The sequence below is a fragment of the Triticum aestivum genome, chromosome 1B (assembly GCF_018294505.1).
Source record: "Triticum aestivum cultivar Chinese Spring chromosome 1B, IWGSC CS RefSeq v2.1, whole genome shotgun sequence".
Taxonomy (NCBI): Eukaryota; Viridiplantae; Streptophyta; class Magnoliopsida; order Poales; family Poaceae; genus Triticum; species Triticum aestivum.
In genome coordinates, this window is record NC_057795.1 from 190,452,965 (window position 1) to 190,459,820 (window position 6,856).

Sequence of the window (6,856 nt, forward strand, 5' to 3'; positions counted from 1 at the left end):
GGAGGGGGGAGGGGCGCGCGGATGCCCCTTGGCCGCCTCTCCACTTCCACTACTTGGGCCCATGAGGCCCATTAACCTCCGGGGGGTTCCGGTAACCCCGTGGTACTCTGGTATATATCGATAACCTCCGGAACCATTCCGGTGTCCGAATATAGTTGTCCAATATATCAATTTTCATGTCTCGACCATTTCGAGACTCCTCGTCATGTCCGTGATCACATCCGGGACTCCGAACTACCTTCGGTACATCAAAACACATAAACTCCCAATATAACCGTCATCGAACTTTAAGCGTGTGGACCCTACGGGTTCGAGAACTATGTAGACATGACCGAGACACGTCACCGGTCAATAACCAATAGTGGAACCTGGATGCTCATATTGGCCCCTACATATTCTGCTAAGATCTTTATCGGTCAAACCGCATAACAACATACGTTGTTCCCTTTGTCATCGGTATGTTACTTGCCCAAGATTCGATCGTCGGTATCTCAATACCTAGTTCAATCTAGTTGCCGGCAAGTCTCCTTACTCGCTACGTAATGCATCATCCCATAACTAACTCATTAGCTACATTGCTTGCAAGGCTTATAGTGATGTGCATTACCGAGAGGGCCCAGAGATACCTCTCCGACAATCAGAGTTACGAATCCTAGTCTCGAAATATGTCAACTCAACAAGTACCTTCAGAGACACCTGTAGAGCACCTTTATAATCACCCAGATACGTTGTGACGTTTGGTAGCACACAAGGTGTTCCTCCGGTAAACGGGAGTTACATAATCTCATAGTCATAGGAACATGTATAAGTCATGAAGAAAGAAATAGCAACATACTAAACGATCAAGTGCTAAGCTAACGGAATGGGTCAAGTCAATCACATCATTCTCCTAATGATGTGATCCCGTTAATCAAATGACAACTCATGTCTATCGTTAGGAAACTTAACCATTTTGATTTACGAGCTAGTCAAGTAGAGGCTTACTAGTGACACTCTGTTTGTCTATGTATTCACACATGTATTATGTTTCCGGGTAATACAATTCTAGCATGAATAATAAACATTTATCATGAAATAAGGAAATAAATAATAACTTTATTATTGCCTCTAGGGCATATTTCCTTCAGTCTCCCACTTACACTAGAGTCATTAATCTAGATTACACAGTAATGATTCTAACACCCATGGAGCCTTGGTGTTGATCATGTTTTGCTCGTGGAAGAGGCTTAGTCAACGGGTCTGCAACATTCAGATCCGTATGTATCTTGCAAATCTCTATGTCTCCCACCTGGACTTGGTCCTGGATGGAATTGAAGCGTCTCTTGATGTGCTTGGTTCTCTTGTGAAATCTGGATTCCTTTGCCACAAAAGATTTTCATTGGACCCGATGCACTAGGTATGACACATAGATCGGATATGAACTCCTTCATCCAGACTCCTTCATTTGCTGCTTCCGAAGCAGCTATGTACTCCGCTTCACATGTAGATCTCGCCACGATGCTTTGTTTAGAACTGCACCAACTAACAGCTCCACCGTTCAATATAAACACGTATCCGGTTTGCGATTTAGAATCGTTCGGATTAGTGTCAAAGCTTGCATCGACGTAACCATTTATGACTAGCTCTTTGTCACCTCCATAAATGAGAAACATATCCTTAGTCCTTTTCAGGTATTTCAGGATGTTCTTGACTGTTGTCCAGTGATCCACTCCTAAATTACTTTGGTACCTCCCTGCTAAACTAATAGCAAGGAACACATCAGGTCTGGTACACAGCACTGCATACATGATAGAGCCTATGGCTGAAGCATAGGGAATATCTTTCATTTTCTCTCTATCTTCTACAGTGGTTGGGCATTGAGTCTGACTCAATTTCACACCTTGTATTATAGGCAAGAACCCTTTCTTTGCTTGATCCATTTTGAACTTTTTCAAAACTTTATCAATGTATGTACTTTGTGAAAGTCTAATTAAGCGTCTTGATCTATCTCTATAGATCTTGATGCCTAATATATAAGCAGCTTCACCGAGGTCTTTCATTGAAAAACTTTTATTCAAGTATCCTTTTATGCTCTCCAGAAATTCTATATCATTTCCAGTCAATAATATGTCGTCCACATATAATATTAGAAATGCTACAGAGCTCCCACTCACTTTCTTGTAAATACAGGCTTCTCCAAAAGTCTGTATAAAACCATATGCTTTGATCACACTATCAAAGCGTTTATTCCAACTCCGAGAGGCTTGCACCAGTTCATAAATGGATCGCTGGAGCTTGCACACTTTGTTAGCACCCTTTGGATCGACAAAACCTTCTGGTTGCATCATATACAACTCTTCTTCTAGAAATCCATTCAGGAATGCAGTTTTGACATCCATTTACCAAATTTCATAATCATAAAATGCAGCAATTGCTAACATGATTCGGACAGACTTAAGCATCGCTATGGGTGAGAAAGTCTCATCGTAGTCAACCCCTTGAACTTGTCGAAAACCTTTTGCAACAAGTCGAGCTATGTAGATTAGTAACATTACCATCAGCATCAGTCTTCTTCTTGAAACTCCATTTATTCTCGATGGCTTGCCGATCATCGGGCAAGTCAACCAAAGTCCATACTTTGTTCTCATGCATGGATCCCATCTCAGATTTCATAACCTCAAGCCATTTTGCAGAATCTGGGCTCATCATCACTTCCTCATAGTTCGTAGGTTCGCCATGGTCGAGTAACATGACCTCCAGAATAGGATTACCGTACCACCCTGGTACGGATCTTACTCTGGTTGACCTACAAGGTTTGGTTGTAACTTGATCTGAAGTTTCATGATCAATATCATTAGCTTCCTCACTAATTGGTGTAGTCGTCACAGGAACCGGTTTCTGTGATGAACTATTTTCTAATAAAGGAACAGGTATAGTTACCTCATCAAGTTCTACTTTCCTCCCACTCACTTCTTTCGAGAGAAACTCCTTCTCTAGAAAGGATCCATTCTTGGCAACGAATGCCTTGCCTTCGGATCTGTGATAGAAGGTGTACCCAAAAGTTTCCTTTGGGTATCCTATGAAGACACATTTCTCCGATTTGGGTTCGAGCTTATCAGGTTGAAGCCTTTTCACATAAGCATCGCAGCCCCAAACTTTAAGAAGCGACAACTTTGGTTTCTTGCCAAACCATAGTTCATAAGGTGTCGTCTCAACGGATTTTGATGGTGCCCTATTTAACGTGAATGCAGCCGTCTCTAAAGCACAACCCCAAAATGATAGCGGTAAATCAGTAAGAGACATCATAGATCGCACCATATCTAGTAAAGTACGATTACAATGTTCGGACACACCATTTCATTGTGGTGTCCCGGGTGGCGTGAGTTGCAAAACTATTCCGCATTGTTTCAAATGTAGACCAAACTCGTAAATCAAATATTCTCCTCCACGATCAGATCGTAGAAACTTTATTTTCTTGTTACGATGATTTTCAACTTCACTCTGAAATTCTTTGAACTTTTCAAATGTGTCAGACTTATGTTTCATTAAGTAGATATACCCATATCTGCTTAAATCATCTGTGAAGGTAGAAAATAACGATACCCGCCGCGAGCCTCAACATTCATTGGACCACATACATCAGTATGTATGATCTCCAACAAATCATTTGCTCGCTCCATAGTTCCGGAGAACGGCGTTTTAGTTATCTTGCCCATGAGGCATGGTTCGCAAGTACCAAGTGATTCATAATCAAGTGATTCCAAAAGTCCATTAGTATGGAGTTTCTTCATGCGCTTTACACCAATATGACCCAAACGGCAGTACCACAAATAAGTTGCACTATCATTATCAACTCTGCATCTTTTGGCTTCAACATTATGAATATGTGTATCACTACTATCGAGATTCATCAAAAATAGACCACTCTTTAAGGGTGCATGACCATAAAAGATATTACTCATATAAATAGAACAACCATTATTCTTACATTTAAATGAATAACTGTCTCGCATCAAACAAGATCCAGATATAATGTTCATGCTCAACGCTGGCACCAAATAACAATTATTTAGGTCTAAAACTAATCCCTAAGGTAGATGTAGAGGTAGCGTGCCGACGGCGATCACATCGACTATGGAACCATTTCCCACGCGCATCGTCACCTCGTCCTTAGCCAGTGTCCTCTTAATCCGTAGTCCCTGTTTCGAGTTGCAAATATTAGCAACAAAACCAGTATCAAGTACCCAGGTGCTACTGCGAGCTCTGGTAAGGTACACATCAATAACATGTATATCACATATACCTTTGTTCACCTTGCCATCCTTCTTATCCGCCAAATACTTGGGGCAGTTCCGCTTCCCGTGACCAGTCTGCTTGCAGTAGAAGCTCTCAGTTTCAGGATTAGGTCCAGACTTGGGTTTCTTCTCTTGAGCAGCAACTTGTTTGCCGTTCATCTTGAAGTTCCCCTTCTTCTTCCCTCTACCCTTTTTCTTGAAATTGGTGGTCTTATTGACCATCAACACTTGATGCTCCTTTTGATTTCTACCTCCGTAGCCTTTAGCATTGCGAAGAGCTCGGGAATTGTCTTGTTCATCCCTTGCATATTATAGTTCATCATGAAGCTCTTGTAGCTTGGTGGCAGTGATTGAAGAATTCTGTCAATGACACTATCATCCAGAAGATTGACTCCTAGTTGAATCAAGTGATTGCAATACCCAGACATTTTGAGTATATGTTCACTGACAGAACTATTCTCCTCCATCTTGCAGCTGTAGAATTTATTGGAGACTTCATATCTCTCAATCCGGGAATTTGCTTGAAATATTAACTTCAACTCCTGGAACATCTCATATGCTCCATGACGTTCAAAACGTCGTTGAAGACCCGGTTCTAAGCCGTAAAGCATGGCACACTGAACTATCGAGTAGTCATCAGCTTTGCTCTGCCAGACGTTCTTAACATCGGTAGTTGCATCAGCAGCAGGCCTGGCACCCAACGGTGCTTCCAGGATGTAATTCTTCTGTGCAGCAATGAGGATAATCCTCAGGTTATGGACCCAGTCCGTGTAATTGCTACCATCAACTTTCAACTTTGCTTTCTCAAGGAACGCATTAAAATTCAACGGAACAACAACACGAGCCATCTATCTACAACAAACATAGACAATCAAAATACTATCAGGTACTAAGTTCATGATAAATTTAAGTTCAATTAATCATATTACTTAAGAACTCCCACTTAGATAGACATCCCTCTAATCATCTAAGTGATCATGTGAACAACTATACCATAACCGATCATCACATGAAATGGAGTAGTTTTCAATGGTGAACATCACTATGTTGATCATATCTACTATATGATTCATACTCGACCTTTCGGTCTCAGTGTTCCGAGGCCATATCTGCATATGCTAGGCTCGTCAAGTTTAACCTGAGTATTCTGCGTGTGCAAAACTGGCTTGCACCCGTTGTAGATGGACGTAGAGCTTATCACACCCAATCATCACGTGGTGTCTGGGCACGACGAACTTTGGCAACGGTGCATACTCAGGGTGAACACTTTTATCTTGAATAGTGAGAGATCATCTTATAATGCTACTGTCAATCAAAGAAAGATAAGATGCATAAAAGATAAACATCACATGCAATCAATATAAGTGATATGATATGGCCATCATCATCTTGTGCTTGTGATCTCCATCTCCGAAGAACTGTCATGATCACCATCGTCACCGGCGCGACACCTTGATCTCCATTGTAGCATCATTGTCGTCTCGCCAACTATTGCTTCTACGACTATCGCTACCGCTTAGTGATAAAGTAAAGCAATTACAGGGCTATTGCATTGCATACAATAAAGCGACAACCATATGGCTCCTGCCAGTTGTCGATAACTCGGTTACAAAACATGATCATCTCATACAATAAAATATAGCATCACGTCTTGACCATATCACATCACAACATGCCCTGCAAAAACAAGTTAGACATCCTCTACTTTGTTGTTGCAAGTTTTACGTGGCTGCTACGGGCTTAGCAAGAACCGTTCTTACCTACGCATCAAAACCACAACGATAGTTCGTCAAGTTAATGTTGTTTTAACCTTCTCAAGGACCGGGCATAGCCACACTCGGTTCAACTAAAGTTGGAGAAACTGACACCCGCCAGCCACCTGTGTGCAAAGCACGTCGGTAGAACCAGTCTCGCGTAAGCATATGCGTAATGTTGGTCCGGGCCGCTTCATCCAACAATACCACCGAACCGAAGTATGACATGCTGGTAAGCAGTATGACTTGTATCGCCCACAACTCGTGTTCTAGTCCTGCATATAACATCAATGCATAAAACCTGGCTCGAATGCCACTGTTGGGGAACGTAGTAATTTCAAAAAAATTCCTACGCACATGCAAGATCATGGTGATGCATAGCAATGAGAGGGGAGAGTGTGTCCACGTACCCTCGTAGACCGAAAGCGGAAGCATTAGCACAACGCGGTTGATGTAGTCGTACGTCTTCACGATCTGACCGATCAAGCACCGTTCACCTCGATGAAGTCCCTCGAACTTCGATCTAGCCGAGCTTTGAGGGAGAGTTCCGTCAGCACAACAGCGTGGTGACGATGATGATTTTCTACCGATGCAGGGCTTCATCTAAGCACCGCTACGATATTATCGAGGTGGATAATGGTGGAGGGGGCACTGGACACGGCTAAGAGATCTCAAGGATCAATTGTTGTGTCTCTAGGGGGTGCCTCCCTCCTCGTATATAAAGGAGTGGAGGAGGGGGAGGGGGCCGGCCACCCTTGGTGCGCCCTATGAGGAGTCCTACTCCCACCGGGAGTAGGACTCCCCCCTTCCTTGTTGGAGTAGGAGAGG